This window comes from Hemitrygon akajei, unplaced genomic scaffold (assembly GCF_048418815.1).
Source record: "Hemitrygon akajei unplaced genomic scaffold, sHemAka1.3 Scf000142, whole genome shotgun sequence".
NCBI lineage: Eukaryota > Metazoa > Chordata > Chondrichthyes > Myliobatiformes > Dasyatidae > Hemitrygon > Hemitrygon akajei.
In genome coordinates this window covers 181,818-200,708 of record NW_027332028.1, presented here as the reverse complement: position 1 = coordinate 200,708, position 18,891 = coordinate 181,818, and the positions used below count along the sequence as shown (strand labels likewise).

Here is an 18,891-nt window from a genome sequence, read left to right as displayed (position 1 = left end):
CAATCACGTTAGTACTGCCCCACACAAACCCATTGCCTGCTCGCCCTAATTAGGCCATGGTTTTCCAAATGCTCTTCAATCCTCCCCCTGAGAATTATCTCCAGTAACTTCCCGACCACTGACGTGAGATCCATCGGCATATCGTTTCCAGGATTATCCCTGGATCCCTTCTTGAATAGCAGAACAGCACCAGAGACACCAGGGTGATGTTTTGCCTCCCGGGTGCTAGGGTCGTTGATTTATCAGAGCTGCTGTAGGATACTCACAAATCAGAGGGGGAATGACCAGAGGTTGTGGTGCATATTGGCACAAATGATGTAGGTAGAAAAGGGGAAGAGATCCTCTGCAGTGAGTATACAGTTAGGAAGTTACTGAAGAGGAGGACCTCCAAGGTGGTAAACTCCTGATTACTCCCAGTGCCACGGGCCAGTGCGGGTAGGAATGGGGTGATAGCACAGATGAATGAGTGGCTGAGGAGATGGTGCAGGGACAGGGTTTCATGTTCTTGGATCATTGGAGCCTTTTCTGAGGAAGGGGTGACCAGTACAGGAGGGACGGGTTGCACCTGAACTGGAGAGGAACTAATATCCTGGGCTGGAGGTTAGCAGATGCTACTCAGGAGAGTTAAACTAGTTTTACTAGGAACCGGAGCCCCGGTCAGTAAGGGAAGGATTGGATTGGATGGTACATATCCGGGAAAGTAGTGGAAAGTTAAATCAAACAAGCAAGTATGATAGGTCCGATACTTTGAAGTGTGTATATTTTATTTCTGGGAGCATTATGGGTAAGGGTGATGAACTTAGAACATGGATCAGCACGTGGAACTACAATGTTGTAGCCATTGAGAGAGGGGCAGGAACGGGTGATTGATGTATCCGGTTTTCGAAGTTTTAAAAAAGGTAGAGGTGGAGGTAAAAGAGGTGGTCATTGGCGAGGGGGGAGTGGCTCTCCTATTCAGGGACAGTGTCACAGCTGCTCTCAGGTGATATAAAGGAGGGGTCAGAGACCGAGTCCATTTGGGTAGAATTCAGTAATAGGAAGGGTTCAATCACACAGATGGGATTGTACTGCAGACACCCCCAATAGCCACCGGGACACTGAGGAACAGGTACAGGTTTCCCCTCGCTATTCAAAGGTAGAGCGTTCCTATGAAACGGTTTGTAAGCCAGAATGTCGTAAAGTGAAGAAGCAATTACCATTTATTTACATGGAAAAAATTTGTGAGCGTTTGCAGACCCAAAAAATAACCTACCAAATCATGCCAAATAACACATAAAACCTAAAATAACAGTAACATACAGTAAAAGCAGTAATGATCTGATAAATACACAGCGTAGATAAAGTAGGAATACTTTTCTGCAATTATTGAAGCACTGTCCACCGTAGCAAAAATCTCACACAAGCACTCTCGGTAGAAAGACCTGGCGCAAGCGCTCTTGGTAGAAACACTCGACACAATCGCTCTGGGTAGAAACACTCGACACAATCGCTCTGGGTAGAAACACTCGACACAAGCGCTCTCGGTAGAAACACTCGGCACAAGCGCTCTCGGTAGAAACACTCGGCACAAGCGCTCTCGGTAGAAACACTCGGCACAAGCGCTCTCGGCAGAAGCACTCCACACAAGCGCTCTCGGCAGAAGCACTCGACACAAGCGCTCTCGGTAGAAACACTCGACACAAGCGCTCTGGGTAGAAACACTCGACACAAGCGCTCTCGGCAGAAGCACTCGACACAAGCGCTCTCGGCAGAAGCACTCGACACAAGTGCTCTGGGTAGAAACACTCGACACAAGTGCTCTCGGTAGAAACACTCCACACAAGCGCTCTCGGCAGAAACACTCCACACAAGCGCTCTGGGAAGAAACACTCGACACAAGCGCTCTCGGTAGAAACACTCGACACAAGCGCTCTCGGCAGAAGCACTCTTTCCAGTAACCTTTAAGTTATGAAGCTGCCAAATCATACCAAATAACACATAAAAATACACAGCCTATATGAAGTAGAAATAATGTACATCCAGTGTAGTTTCACTTACCGGAATCGGGAAGACAGTGAGCACACTGATGATGGTGTGTTAGGCCGAGTCATCTGAGGTTGGGGTGTTTAGGAGACCGGGTTGTCATCTCATCGTCATGTTTCCATCAGGGCAGGCATGTCATCTTCTTCTATGTCTGCCTGCCTCAATGTCGAAGGTCGAGGTTCGTCGTCTGCTGTGGAAGGCTTGAAAAACAGGATGCTTGACTGCTTAGCCTCGAGCATTTTTCTATTGCACATTTCTTTGTAAGCACTCAAACCATCCTGCAAATATGCCCTAAACCTACGTACCCTTTCAAAATTAAAGTCATACTTTTCTGCAATCATTGCAGCGTTGTCAAACGCAGTGAAAATCTCACGCAATTGCTTCACATTCAGTTCCTGGATGACTTCACTTTCGGGTCGTTCGCTACTGCATTTGGCTTCAATTGTTATCCTTTTCCTCTTCATCTGTCAGTTCTTGGTCATGGGATGCCAAAACCTCTTCAACATCGTCTTTGTCAACTTCCACAAACCCTTAGCCAAACTCACTATGTCCTTACTTCGCTCACCACGATCGAAACGCTTTATTATGTCTGGTTTTACACTAAGTGTAACACCCTTACGCGCTCATTTAGGCTTTTCCGATACCTTAGAACTCATCTTGCTAACAGATGCACAAAATAGATCGACATAAAGCACAGATGCTCACAGGCACGTGTTTCAGCAATGCCGGCTAGAATGCAGTTCTGGGGAGGAGCCTGGCTGCTCGGGGTGTGCGCTGCCTTTTTTCCTAACAGTGAAAACACCTTCTGTTAGCGAAAACAGGTAACTAATGTAGGTCTTTCGTAACAGCGAGGTGTCGTAAAGCGAACGTTCAAAAAACGGGGGACACCTGTATGTAATCAGGTTAAGGAAATGGGTAAAAATAATGGGGTTGTTGTCATGGAGGATTCAACTTCCCTCATGTAAACTGGGGTTAGATGGGGCAGAATTTGTTAAGTGCATCCAGGAGGGTTTCTTAAATCAATATGTGGATGGTCCATCGAGAGGAGGGACTGTACTGGACGTGGTGTTGGGTGGTGATCCTGGCCTGGTGTCTGACCTTTCAGTCAGTGAACAGTTAGGGAACAGTGACCACAACTCCTTAACTGTCAGGACAGTGATAGATAAGGATCGGTATGGTCCTTGCGGGAGAGATTTAAAGTGGAGTAGGGCAAATTACGAGGGGATTTAAGTAACTAAGTAGAGTTAATTGGGAACATCTTTTTTCTGGCAAGTCCACATCAGACACATGGAGAGTGTTTAAAGACCAAATGCACAGGGTGCAGGAAAGGTGTGGTCCTGTTAGACGTAAGGATGGGGATGGAAACATAAGAAAAACTTGGATGTCCAGAGAAGTGAAGAACTTAGTCATGAAGGAAAAGGAAAAGCATATAAAGCTTTGGAAGTTCGGATCAAACGAAGCATGAGGATGATAAAGAAACCAGAAACAAGGGGAATTAGGAAATCCAGGAGGGGCCATGAAAAGTCCCTGGCAACGAGGATTAAGATGAATCCTAAGGCATTCTATAAATACATCAAGAGCAAGACGATAACTAGGGAGCCGGTAGGGCCACTCAATGATTGGGGGGGGTGGGGCGGGGTGAAACGACATTTGCTTGGATGTGGAGAAAGTGAATGAGGTACTTAGCGAGCACTTTGCTTTGGCTTTTACCAAAGGAGGTGGAGGACCTGGATTTCAGTGGTGAGTGTATAAATATGCTTGGGCACTTAGAGGTTAACGAAGCCTCCTAATGATGCAATAAGATGGCTATGTCCCCAGGATTTACCCTAGGTTATTGAAGGAAGCAAGAGACGAGATCGCTGGGGGCTTGATCAGCATCTCCATGTCCTCTCTAGGTACATGCGAGGTCCCGGAGGACAGGCAAGTGGCTAATATTGTACCTCTATTTTAAAAGGGAAGAAGGGAAAATCCTGGGAACTATGGAGTGGTGAGCCTCACATCAGTTGTAGGGACAGCGCTGGAGGAAATTCTTAGGGGTAGGATATACGAGCATTTGGAACCCCATCACCTAATTCGGGAGAGCCAGCATAGCCTTGTGAATGGCAGGTCGTGCCTTACCAACTTGACAGGGATTTTTTGACAAGGTGATGAGAGAGATTGAAGAGGATAGGGCAGTGGATGTTGTCTGTGTGGATTTTAATGAGGTGTTTGACAAATACCCTCATGGGAGGCTAATCCAGAAGATTTAGATGCACGGGGTCCGTGACGAATTGGCTATTTGGATCAGAACTGGTGTTCTGCAGGGATCTGTCCTGGGACATCTGCTGATTGTAATGTACATTAATAACCTCGATGAAAATGTGGATGGGTGCGTTCCTAAGTCTGCGGCTATACCAAGATTGGTGGAATTGCTGATCGTGTGGAAGACTGGCAGAGAATACAGCGCAATGTAGATCAGATGCAGAAATGGGCTGAGAAACGGCAGATGGAATTTAACCCAGATAAATGCGAGACGTTGCACCTTGGTCGGGTAAATGCAAGAAGACAGCAAAACCCATAACAGTGTTGCTGAGTAGAGAGAGCTTGGGGTCCAAGTTCATTGATTCTTGAAAATGGCTGCACAGGTCGATCATGTGGTTAAGAAGGCTGATGGAATGTTTGCTTTTATTAGTCAAGGCCTTGAGTTCAAACGTCAGGAGGGCATTACTGGAAGTTCAAGAAATCGATGTTCACGCCATCAGGTTGGAGGCTACCTAGTCAGAATATAAGGTGTTGCTCCTCCAACCTGAGTGTGGCCTCATCATGACAGTGGAGGAGATCATGGATGGACAAGTTTGAATAGGAATACGAAGTGGAATTAAAATGTGTGGCCACCGGGAGATCCTGCTTTTTCTGTCAAATGGAGCGTGGATGCTCAGCAAGGATAGGAGGGATGTTGTAGCTTTGGAGAGGGTGCAGAAGAGGTTTACCAGGACGCTGTCTGGTTTAGAGGGCATGTGATATCATGAGAGATTGGATAAACTTGGATTGTTTTCTCTGGAGCGACTGAGGCTGAGTGCAGATCTGATAGAGGTTTATTAGATTATGAGAGGCAGAGGTAGAGTGGACAGGGAGTTTCTGTTTCCCAGGGTTGAAATCTCACGTACCACAGGGCATGCAATGAAGGTGAAAGGGGTTAGGTTCAAGGGGGATATGAGGGATAAGTTTTTTTACTCAGAGTGGTAGATGCCTGGAATGAGCTGCTTGGTGAGGTGGTAGAGTCAAATACATTTAAGAGATGTTTAGATAGGCACATGGATGTCAGGAAGATGGAGAGATATGGAGGGATGAGTGTTCAGGTGTTATTTGATTTGCTTTTTAACTTGTGGACCGAAGGGCCTGTTCCCGTGCTGTACTGTTCTACGTTCTATGTCCTTGAGTGCCCCAGTCAGAGCCCTGACCTTAGTCTGATCGAACATCTCTGGCAAGAAATCAAGATTGCTGTACACCGTTGCTCCCCAGCTAACCTGGCACAGCTTGAGCAATTTTGCAGGGAGGAACAGGCAAATCTCGCTCCATCACGCTGTCCACAGCTAATGGAGACTTATTCAAAGAGAATACTCACTGTAATAGCTCTGAGAGGTGATTCAATTAAGTACTGAGCAAAGGGGTGTGAATACATTTGAACTGCTGACATTTCAGATTTTGAACTTTTAGGTTTTCCATGCCTTACAATTTCCCCTGTTGTTTGGGCTCTATTGTGGGGGGGGAAGGAGCATGTGATTCACAAATAATTTTTAAAAATCACAGTTAACTTGATCAAACCCCATGGTTGCAATACTCGTTAATGTATGTGAACAAACGACTGGGGGCTGAATACTTTTTTCAAGGCACTGTGGATAGATAGATACATAGATAAATAATACCGAGAACAGGAGCTGTGGAGTCCTTGAAAGTGAATCAGTTTAGTATTGAGGTGAGTAAACTTATCCACGCTGGTTCAGCAGCCTGGTTAAAGGGTAACAACTGTTCTTGACCTGGTGGTGTGGGACCTGAGACTCCTGTTCCTCCTGCACAATGGCAGCAACGAGCAAAGAGAGCATGGTCTGGCTGGTGGTGGGCGGGGGGGTCCGTGATGACAGAGGCTGCTTTCTTGTGCCAACTCTCCTTGTAGATGTGCTCAATGGTGGGAGAGCTTTTCCTGTGATGGACTGGACTGTATCTACCACTTTTAACAGGCTCTCTGTTCTTGTGTACTGCTGTGGGACTGGGGCAGATCAATATTGAGAGGCTGAGGGACATCTTCTGCTCCTAGTGTGTTGTCTTTTTGTATAATGAGATGGAGGGGCCTCAGGAGTTAACTCCAGAGCAGGGTGTCCTGGTTTCAATGATTGGTAGATTAAATGGCCACAGAAAACTGTCTCCGGGGGAATGTGGAGACAATAACGTGTGATTAGTGTAGGATCAGTGTCAATGGTGTTTGATGGTCAGCATGTACCCAGTGGGCCAAACGACATGTTTCGGTGTTGTGTAACTCTGTAACTCTCTCTCTCTCTCTCTCTCTACCTTGCTCACCTCTTCTCTTTCATTTTCTGTCTCTCCCCATCCCCATCCCCCTCTCCCCAATACCTCACATAGCATTGATGCCTCATGTTTCACCCTGTGACCTTTCACCAAATGTGACCTGTGTCTATGATGTGAAAACCCCTCTGTTCTCAGTCTGTTTGCATCCCGTGGCAGACAGGAGAACAGAACAGGGCAGAATTAGCCAGAGGGATGTTCCTATTGGAACTGTAATGGCCACAGAAGCAGAGTGAATAATTTGGAAAGTTTTGCAGCGAGACTGAATATTCAGCCCCACAAACTACATGGCATCTCTCTGACCCTCTCTCACCTCACCCCCCCCCCCCCCCACCCACCTTTCTGTCTCACTCTCCGGATCAGCTCAGCACCCTACTCCAGGAACTCAGTTCTGTTAGTGGGTGAATTTGCATCTGTGGCTTTCAACATGTTATACCTGCGTGAGTGAAATGAACAGCCCTTTGTTCTCAATCTGTGTGTTTCCTGTTGTAAACATGCTGTCAGATCGAGACAAGATTAAACTGTGCAGTGTTTCTATCCAAACTCATCCTACAGAAATCAGTGTAAATTATTTAGGAGGAATCTGTAAAAACAGGTCACTCGGAACAAAAGTTTCTTTTTAAATTTACCCAATGACTTGGTCTCCAGAGCAATCTGTTGAAATGAATTCTAATGACCATTCTCTTCATCTCTGTTCTAAATGGACGTCCCTCTATTCTGAGGCTGTGCCCTCAGTCCGAGACTTGACCACTATAGGAAACATCCTCTCCATGACCACTCTATCCAGAACTTTCAATATTTGATAGGTTTCAGTGAGATCCTCCTCATTCTTGTAAAATCCAGGGTAGCTACCCAAAAACATCATTTGTCCCAATACATTAACCCTTTCAGTCACGGAATCATGCTCATGAACCTCCCTCGGACCCTCTTCAATGCCAGTGAATCCTTTTTTAAATAAGGGACCCAAGACGACTCAATACTTCAAATGCAGTCTGACAAATGCCTTACAAAGCCTCAGCATTTCTTCCTTGCTTTTATATTCTAGTCTTCCCCACACTGTATCCTATCTGCCACTTCTTTCCCCATTCTCCTCATCTGTATATGTCCTTCTGCAGACAGCCCGCTTCCTCAACACTACCTTCCTCTCTATCATTCACAAAGCTCTCAAATCTGTCATCCAAATCACTGACATACAGTATAAAGAATCGGTCCAACACCGACCGCTGTGAAACACAACTAGTCACACTGGCAGCCAATCAGAAAAGGGCCCCTGTAATCCCACTCTTTGCTTCCTGCCAGTCAGGCATTCTTCTATCCATGCCAGTACCTTTCCTGCAATACCATGGGCTCTTATCTTGTTAAGCAGCCTCTTGTCAAAGGCCTTCTGAATATGTAAACAACATCCACTGTTTATCCTGCCTGATTTTTTTTCCCTCAAAGCATTCCAACAGATTTGTCAGGCAAGATTTCCCCTCAAGGAAATCATACTGACTATGGCCTATTTTATCATTTGCTGCCATGTACCCCAAACCTTCATTCTTAATAATGGGCATCTTACCAACCGCTGAAGTTGGGCTAACTGGCCTATAATTCCTTGTCTTTTCACCGAGAGAAACTGAAAGTCAATACCCCTGGGCATGGCACACAGAGTCTTTCAAATATTTGGGCATCATTATGCCAAAAGATTTGGCAAAATTATCAGAATGTAATTATCAGCCTCTATATAAAAAAATTAAGGAATATGTGGCAAGATGGAACCTGATTCCTTTTTTCAGTCTTAGTTCAAGGATTGAGTCTATTAAAATGAATATACTGCCCAGACTATTATATCTCTTTCAGACCCTACCAATAGAGATTAATTAAAATCAATTCAATGAATGGAACAAGATGCTATCAAAGTATATTTGGCAGGGTAAAAGACCTAGAGCTCGTCTCAAAACTTTGCAATTAGCAAAGGAATAGGGGGTATGGGGCCTACCTTCTCTTAGAGATTATTTTGCAGCACAGTTGAGAGCTGTGATATGTTGGTGCAACCCATCATATGACGCTCAATGGAAAAACATTGAGGAGTGTGTACTTCCCATCCCCATACAAGCAATTTTGGCTGATAACAACCTGCAAAGGTACATAAATACTATTGATAACCCATGGGTGAAATTGACTCTTAAAATATGGAGAACTACTATAAAAGAATATAATCTGGAGGGAGATATTCTTAAATGGTGTGCATATGACTCAGATTTTACACCAAATAAATTGCTGCTAGATTTAAGGACTGGACAGCTAAAGGAATAACAGTTCTTTGCAACATAATAAAAGAAAGAACACTGTTCAGTTTTGAAATGCTTAAAGAGAAACTCTTATTAGAAAAACAAGATTTTTTAAATCGGTATTTACAGATGCGACAATACGTTAATAAGACGCTTAAAAATGTAACCAAGGCAAATACACGCTCGATAGAGCTCTTTAGAAAAGCATATAATTCAGATAATAGTAGTAGAATCATTTCAAGCATGTATAAGGGGTTGTCAAATCTTAAAACACATTCAACTTCATACATTAAAACAAAATGGGAGAAGGGAGGAGGGATAATTCTATCTGAGGAAGAATGGACAACAATATGGAGGTATCAATGGAAGTGTACCAGTTCACAGAAATGGAGGGAGTTCGGGTGGAAAAACTTGATAAGATACTTTATTACACTCTCTCAGAAATCCTATTATGCATAAATTATCTTTTAGATTGGAAGAATATGGGAAAATATCAGGGTATAAAGTAAACTGGGATAAAAGTGAAATTTTACCCCTTACTAAAGGAGATTATAGTCAATATTGATTAGTAACTCAATTTAGATGGCCGATAAATGGTATAAAATATTTCGGTATAAGAGTTGATAACGACATAAAGAATTTATATAAATTATTTGCCATTATTGAAAAAAATTCAAGAAGATCTTGAGAAATGGATGATGTTACCAATAACATTAATAGGTAGAGTTAATGCTGTAAAAATGAATATATTTCCCAGATTACAGTATTTATTTCAAACATTACCAATACAACTATTGCAAAAGTTTTTTCAAGAGTTGAATAAATGTTTGAGGAAGTTTCTTTGGAAAGGTAAGATGTCAAGAATATTGTTGGAAAAATTGACATGTAAATTTGACCTAGGAGGGTTACAACTCACAAATTTTAAGAATTATTCTCAAGCAAATCAACTTAGATTTATTGCATCTTTTTTTGAAGAAGATAAACCGGCATGGATTAGAATAGAGTTAGATAAGATAGGAGAAAATATACCAGAAGATTTTATATATAAATGGGAATCCAAATGGATACGGGAAAAGAAAGAATCTCTTATATTAAAACATTTGATTCATTTATGGAATAAGATAAATGTTGACGATGAGACAATGAAATCTTTATTAGCAAAGAGACCCCTATTTCAAAATAGACTCATTCCTTTTACAATGGATAACCAACTTTTATTTAACTGGTTTCAAAAAGGGATTAGATATATAGGTGACTGTTTTGAAGGAGGTAAATTGATGTTGTTTGATCAACTAAAGAATAAATATAAAATATCAAATAACACTCTTTTCTGTTATTTCCAATTAAGGGCTTATTTAAGAGATAAACTGGGTCAAACAATGTTAATGCCGAAGCCTAATGAAATAGAAATTTTAATTCAAAAAGGAAAAATTTTAAAAATTACTTCTCGTATGTACAATTTGATTCAAAAACAGGCAATTAAACAAGGAATTCATAAGTCAAGACAAAAATAGGAAACTGATTTGAATATTAAAATTGATGAAATAAGTTGGTCAAGACTATGCCTTGACAGTATTACAAATACAATAAATGGCTGACTTAGATTAGTACAAAACAATTTTTTACATCAATTATATATTACACCACAAAAATAAATAGATTAAACCCAAATTTATCGGATCAATGTTTTCAATGTAATCAAGAAATTGGTACTTTTTTACATTCTACTTGGTCGGTCTTGTTTTAAAATTCAACCTTTTTGGATAAATTTAAGAGTTTTATTGGAACAAATTATTGGAACACAACTTCCACATAACCCAATATTATTTTTACTAGGTGATATTGAAGGGATAAAACTGAAACTTAAATTGAACAAATATCAGAAAAAATTTACAAAAATTGCATTGGCAGTAGCCAAAAAGGCTATTGCAGTAACTTGGAAATCAGATTCATACTTAACTATGGACCGTTGGAATAATGAAATTTTTAGCTGCATTCCACTTGAAAAATTTACTTATAATTTAAGAAATGAATATGACATTTTTGAAAATTTGGCATCCTTATTTACAAAAGATAGGATTAAATATATAGGCCCTTTGAAGATAAAGTTATTAGCCATTTGGGGAAAGAAATATATATATATATATATAAATTATTTTGAATTCCATGGAGCATGTGGGGATCTTCCGATACTCCAGGCAATCTTTCTTTCTTTCTTCTTTCTTTTTCTCTTTTCTTTTTTTTTCTTTTTTTCCCAGATGGGGATGTTAAGGGGGAAAGGGTTAAGGGGAGGGGGGGGGGAGGGCTGATATTATACTCTACTATTCTATTTTTCTATTCATTCTAAGTAATTATCTTAAAAATTGAATAAAAATATATAAAAAAAGAAATCCTATTAGGATACTAACCTCCCTGTTTGCCGGAGAAATTGTGGAAATCAAAATGCAAATCATTATCATATTTTTTGGGACTGCCCTGTTATCAAAAACTATTGGAGGGGGATACACAATGCCCTACAAGACATCTTTAAATGTGAAATACCCTGAGAGAGTAAGACCATATATTTTGGATATATACCTCAAGAATGGTTGAAAAGAGATAAATATTTAATGAATATACTGTTGGTGGCTGGTAAAAAGACTCTTACTAGGAAATGGCTATCACAGGAGAGCCCAACTTTAAATACATGGATGGAAATTACAATGGACATTTACAAAATGGAGAAGATAACAGCATCTGTTAATCATAAGCTGGAACAATTTGATTTATACTGGGAAAAATGGTTTTAACTACATAAAAGCCAGATTTTATTCTCACATATCAATGAATCTGTTGTAAAAAAAAAAGTCACTCCTTTCTGGTACATAGTTCTTTCCTTTTGCATGTTTTTTCTTTCCACTCTTTTCTGTAAGTGTATACCTCAGATAAATACTTTGTGGAGATTTTTGATATATATGATTATATGATATATATGTACAATGTCTGAAATACATCCTATGGAAATGTTTGTTTGATGATGAACTTCAATATAAAAAATAAATTAAAACAAAAAGATTTCTTGTCTTTTGCCTCCCTCCCTTCTTAAAGGGTGGAGTGACATTTGCAATTTTCCAGTCCTCCAAAGCCATCCCAGAATCTAGTGTCTCTACAATCATTTCAGCTACCTCTTTCAGAACACTGGAATGTCGTACATTTGGTCCAGATGATTTATCAAATTTCAGGCCTTTCAGCTACCCAAGCACCTGAGCAACTACGCTCACTTCTGCCCCGACACTCTAATTTGGTGCTCCGATGGTGTCTTTCACAATGAAGACTAACACAAAGTACTTATTGAGTTTGGCCACCTTCTTTGTCCCCATTACTACCTCTCCAGGACATTCTCCACTCTTGCCTCTCTTTTACTCTTTGTATTTCTGAGAAAGCTTTTGGTATCGTCCTTTATATTATTGGCTAATTAACCTTCATGTTTCATCTTTTCTTCTTGCTTTTTTTTAATTGTCTTCACTTTGTCTTTAAAATCCTCCAGCTTCCCACGAATTAATGCCCTCTCTTTTACTTTAATGCTGTCTTTGACTTCCCTTTCCACCAGTAGCCTCATCCTCCCTACGTACTCTCACATCTTTGAGATGCACCTATCCCGAACCTTCCAAATTACTGCCCAAAGCTCCAGCCATTACTGCTCTGCCATCATCCCTGCCAATCAACTTTGGCCAGCTCCTTTCTCGTGCCCCTTACTCCACAGAAATACTGACTTTAGATTCTCCTTCGCAAAATGCAAGGTGAATTCTACCATATTATGATCACGGTCTCCTAAAAGCTCCCTTACCTTAAGCTCTCTAATCAAATCTGTTTCATTGCACAAATACAGTCCGCTAACAAGTTTCGACTCACGCACCATGGTGAACATTCTGAATGGTGGCATCACTATCTGGTATGATGGTGCCACAGGTTCAGAAAGTTGCAGCAAGTTGTAAACCCAGCCATCCCCAGCACGAGTACTAGCCTTCCTATTACCGAGGACAACCTCGAAAGGCGATGCCTCAAGAACAGTAGCCAGGGAAGCATCAGAGGCAGCAGAGCAGCAGGAGGCAAGCAGAGCGCCACCAAACGCGATGAGCTCCTTCTCCTTGCGTGAGGGTTTTTCGTATCTTTTAAACCATGAAAGGAAGATAGGGTCTAGCAGAGCAGCCATCGTTGGAGCGGGGGCTAGTGTCAGAGTGGGAACTTAGAGACTTTGACTCAAGAGGCTTCGACGAGAAGAAGTTGAGGCCAAAGAAACAGGTAAGAAGGGTAGGTTTTTCCTTTCATTATTGCTGATTTGGTCTCGGTTGCCCGTAGTACAGAGCAGACAGGATGGCAGATATGGCAGAGGAATGCTCCCCCTGTTGGATGAGGGAATTCTCTTGAAAAAGAGATGAGGAGGAATTTCTTTGGCCAGAGGGTGGTGTATCTGTGAAATTCATTGGCACAGACGCTGTGGATGACAAGTCATTTGGCATATTTAAAGCGGATGTTGATAGGTTTGTGATTATGTAGCACCCTGGGAAAGGTTTCACTGCTAACGTAATGGTCTTTCGGTAGAAGCAGTGCTTGGGTTATGGCTAGAGATAATGGGTGCTCTGGAATGTGAGCTGTCCAATGAAGGGAGTGTGTTTTGTCGTGTTGTGTGTGAGCGGGGTCTTTTGTTCGGTGGGGGATGAAGGGAGAAGATGCCAGAGAGAAGAGGTCATAGGACTCAACCTGGAGCTTGGGGAGATCGAAAGGGGATGGCAAAGGGAAACCAGGAGCTCCAACCTGGACTGTTTCAAGAAAATGGGCCCTTTGCTTTTTCTTTACTAACCCTTTGGTCAAATAAAGAATTATAAAGCAAACTCGTTTAATTGTATGCAGTGTACTGTCCATTATTTCGTGGTCCTGACTTGTAACAGGGTAACGAATCACGCAGCATCCACATAAACAGTGGGGTTTCGGGGTGGGCTTGCGCTTTAATCTCCCACGCTTGGCAGGGCCGGATATTGTCTTCCCGAGACTTACGCAGCCGATGGAACCAGTGTTTCAATTAGGAAGGGTGTGCCTTGGCAAAAAGACTACAGTGTCGTGCAAAAGTCTTAGGTGCATATACTTAGCTAGATTGCCCAAGACTTCTGCACAGTGCTGTGGTAATTTTACATATTGTGCTGTCCTGCTGCCGCAAAGAAAAATACGCATTTCATGACATATGTGAATGACGATAAACCTGATTCTGATATGGGTCTCTATTGTGGACTGAGAGGGGGAAGGGGGCAGGGAGAGGAGAGTCATGGTTGGGAAAAGAAGAAGGGAGTGGGAGCACCAGGGAGAATTTCTGTAATATTCATTAAACCAACTGTTTGGATTCAAATGACCTTGCTTGGTGTCTCAGGGCTGGGTGTGACTGTAACCATGCCACCCCCAGCCCTGGCACCTCCTCTCTGCCACCTGTCCCACACCCCTCGCCATTCCCAACGTCCTTTACTCCTGCCAAATTTACAAACTCACTCTCCACTCCACATTGACAAATACATACTATCCAATCTTAGGCATCCTTGAGATATATGCATGTGCCTGAGACATTTGCACATTTGTCAGTGATCATAAACCTGATTCAGAGTCTGATAGTTTCCGTCAATACACAGAGAGAATGCAACGCTAGACCTCCTCCTGTGGGACAAGGACGGGCAAGTGGTGGAAGTGTCTGCCCGCAGGCACTTTGGGTCCAATGACCATAATTCTACTGGTTTTAAAATAGTTGTGGGAAAGGATCCCATCTTGTCGATGAACTGGACTCTGAAAACTCACTCACGTTTCTCCATCACACTTGATTTACTTATGCACGAGGAGGACTGCCTGGCCCCTGTCACCAAACTGTTCTAAAGTTTAAACAAAGAAATGTCATCTGAATACAGATTTGAGTTCAGGAACAGCTGCAGTCTCTTGAACCATAGGGAATATCTTCACTTAACTCCACTTGCCCCCATCACCGAAATGCACGCATCTGGAGAGGATACTTTCTGTGGGGCATCAGTAAAAATTACTGACGGTCAGAGGCGATGTGTGGAATTTCAAAGCTGAGAGCAAATTTATTATTAAAGTACATACACATCACCACATACAACCCTAAGATTTTCTTTCTTGTGGGCATACTCAATTAGTCCATATAGAATAATAACCCTAATAGAATCAGTGAAAGACTGCACCAACTTGGGCTTTCAACCACTGTGCAAACACAAAAAAGGGGAATAATAACAAGTAAGCAAGCAATAAGTACAGAGAGCATGAGGTGAAGATTCCTTGAAAGTGAGTCCACAGAGTGTGGGAACAGTTCAATGATGGGGCTAGTGAAGTTATCCCCTTTGATGGTTGAGTGGTAATAACTACCCCTGAACCTGGTGGTGTGGGCCCTGAGGCTCCTGTATCTTTTTTGGACGGCAGCAGCAAGAAGGGAGCAAGATCTGAGAGGTGGTGTTCCTGAGGGCAGAGACTGCATATTTCCTACAACAGCGTTTCATGTAGATGTGCTCAATGGTGGGGGCAGGGGGCTTTACTCGTGATGGACTGGGACATATCCGCTACACTTTGTCGGATTTTCCGTTCAAGGATGCGATGCAGTCAGTCAAAATTCTCCCCACTGCACATCTTTACTAAGAGTTTTAGATGTCAGGTCGAATCTTCACAAACTCCTAAGTAAAGGTGGCGCTGTCCTTTCTTTGGCGTTGTGCCTACTTGCTGAGCCTGGGACAGGTTCTTGTTGAGCCACCTGAGGAAGCAGAGGTGCTGGTGAGATTTCCCAGCCACGTGATTGTACTGGGACAGTCCAGGCAGGAATATGGAGGAATGGGGGAAGGGGCGACAGCTCAAACCTGCGTCCTCTGCACAGGTCTGACCTGGACAGACTCTGAACAGGCTTCGAAGTTTGAAATCACCCAGTACCACTGCGATAACCATGTGTATTGTATTAAGGTGGTGTCTCCGGTCGGGAGAGGGCGACACTCTTTCCCATCACACTTTCCATGATCGATGAAGCTCATTCCACACCACTCCATCACACAATCCCAGGTTCAGACACCGAGCAAAATCCCCTCCAAAATGAGCAGTCACACATTTCTAGGGTCAGACACAGCATGGAGGTGTTCTGATTGAGCTGAGAGAAATTGCTGAATCACGTTACAGATACATTGGACGAGGTGCGGAGGGTGATCTGAACATCTCAGTGAGTGACCGTTTTAGTGCGGAGGCCTCTTTTGGAGTTTTTCCCAGCAGTTTGGACTGCATTTGTCGGCGGCTGATATCTGTTCAACTTCTCGTTGGAGGCCGCTGACAACCTGCCAGGGAGCTGTTTCACTTGAAGGGAAAAATCACTGTTGTTCCCTCACTAACATCAAGACAACACCCATCCTCCTGCCTTGCTGTAATTTTCGGTCACCATTCCCCATTCCCACTTTCCTCTCTCACCTCATCTCCTGACCTCCCTCTGCTGCTCTTCCCCCTTCCCTCCTCTCTATCAAATTCCCATTCTCCAGCCCTTTACCTCCTTCACCAATCAACTTCCCAGTTCTTTATTTCACAACCCCCACTCCTGGTTTCACCTATCACCTACAACCTTGTGTTTCTTCAGCCCGTTACCCCCCCCATCAACTTTCTTACTGTCTTCTCATCTTCTTTCTCCTCTCCTGATGAAGGGTCTCCGCCTGAAACGTTGACTGTTTTTTCCCACATGGATGCTGCCTGGGCTGCTGAGTTCCTCCAGTATTTTGCGTGTGTTGTTTTAACACAACAATGCCTGTTGTGTTTTGATCTTCCCACAGTATGCTGACATATTTCTTCCCCTATTTCCTGCTGGCTATTGGGAGGTCAATAATATAGTCCCATCAGTGTTTGCCCTTGTCCTATTTCTGACCTACCCCCATATTGTCTTAGGGATGAAGCCTCCACAGTATGTCCTCCGACTGCCTCTGAAGTACCCGTGCCCACAAGATGCCCTGGGCTTTCTCTCTGCCCTGGGACTGCAAAGGACAGAGAGGGTGAGAGAAAGAGCAGCCACAGGACAAATAATTCAGGCCCGAAAGGTGTCAAGAGTTGGCCACTGGGCTGTGCATTGGAGAATATGTCGAGGACAGTATTCACAAGAATACTGGATGTTGCCTGGATTGGGGAGCGTGCCTTATGAGAACAGGTTGAGTGAACTCGGCCTTTTCTCCTTGGAGCGATGGAGGATGAGAGGTGACCTGATAGAGGTGTACAAGATGATGAGAGGCATTGATCGTGCGGATAGTCAGAGGCTTTTCCCCAGGGCTGAAATGGTTGCCACAAGAGGACACAGGTTTAAGGTGCTGGGGACTAGGTACTAGGACTATGTCACGGTAAGTTTTTTACTCAGAGAGTGGTGAGTGCGTGGAATGGGCTGCCGGCAACTATGGTGGAGGCGGATACGATAGGGTCTTCTAAGAGACTTTTGGATAGGTAAATGGAGCTTGGTAAAATAGAGGGTTATGGGTAAGCCATGTAATTTCTAAGGTGAGGACATGTTCGGCACAACTTCGTGGGCCAAAGGGCCTGTATTGTGCTGTACGTTTTCTATGATTCTATGTTTCTAATCCATTGATCTGTTGGAGTTGACTGGCAGTTCATTATCTACTCCTGTATCTGTCTAGCCAACAAGGGAGTGCCTGATGATCTGGAACCTGAGCCTGTGGCAGTCCTCTTACTGTTCCCCCCCACCCCCACCCCCCCCCCCCCGTAAGCATGTGAGGGACACACTGTGACTGGACACCCTCTCAGGGAGACTCACACTGCCTCAAGTCCTGAGGGGAAGGAACAAACATCCATTGAAATGCTGACCTGACAGAGCAGCACATCAGGATGGAGATGGGCGAGGACCAGGAAGGGCTGTAAATGCAGGTAGGAGTCCCCTCTGGCCATTTCCTTCTCCAAGAGTCGTGCAGCTTTCCATACTGTTGGGAGGAACAGCCCATCATGTTGTCTCTGATCATGAGCAGGGGAGGGCAAAGTCCACGGCGAGCACGAACCGTGGGGAATCATCAGTGACAAGAACCGTGAGTAATTCTGTAGCTGACAGCAAGGTTCATCACCTCCCTGGTGTCAGGGTCAGGGATTTCTTCAATCACAGAACAGTACAGCACAGAAACAGGCCCTTCGGCCCCTCAATGTCATGCCAGACCAGATAAATTAGTAATCAAATGCCAACCCAGCTAATCCCTTCAGCCTGCACATTGTCCATATCTTCCATTTTCCTCACATTCATTTGCCTATCTAAACATCTCTTAAAAGTCTCTAATATTTCTGCCTCTCCCACCACCCCGGGTAGCACATTCCAGACACCCATCACTCTGTACAAAAAACTTGCTCCTCACCTCTCCTTTGAAATAACCCCCTCTCACCTTCAATGCATGCTCTCTGGTATTAGATGTTTCAGCCCTTGAAAAAGGTTTCTCTGTCTACCCTGTCTGTGCCTCTCATAATCTTATTAACCTCTATCAGATCTCCCTTCTGCCTCTGCATTCCAGAGGAAACAACCCCACTTTATTCAGCCTCTTGTAATAGCACATGCCCTCCCTCTAATCCAGGCAACATCCTGGTAAACCTCTTCTGCACCCTCTCCAAAGCCTCGACATCTTTCCAATAATGAGGCGGCCAGAACTGTATACAATACTCCAGATGCGACCTAATGAGTGTTTCATAAAACTGCAACTTACAGATCCCAGAACACCACCAGTCAACACACACTTCCAGCTAGAATAAGTCCCTTCAACCACAATCCTGTCTTCTATGGGCAAGCCAGTTCTGAATGCAAGCAGCCAGTTCACCATGGATCCTTTGCATCCTAATACTCAGGTCAGCCTCCTGTGAGGGACAAACATCTTACTAAAATCCACGTAGACAACATCCACAGCTCTATCTTCATCAATCACCCTCGTCACCTCATCAAGAAAATCAATCAAGTTAGTATTGCCCCGCACAAACCCATTGCCTGCTCGCCCTAATTAGGCCATGGTTTTCCAAA

The 18,891-nt window shown here is 43.5% G+C and overlaps 1 long non-coding RNA gene across 1 annotated transcript in view; it reads right to left on the bottom strand.

Moving 5' to 3' along the window:
- Positions 1-2,070: 2,070 nt before the first annotated feature.
- LOC140723861 (uncharacterized) overlaps positions 2,071-18,891 on the bottom strand; it is a 33,920-nt gene continuing 17,099 nt past the window's right edge. The window contains exon 3 of the long non-coding RNA XR_012097987.1: positions 2,071-2,222. This is a non-coding gene — a long non-coding RNA (uncharacterized lncRNA). The remainder of the gene's footprint in view (positions 2,223-18,891) is intronic.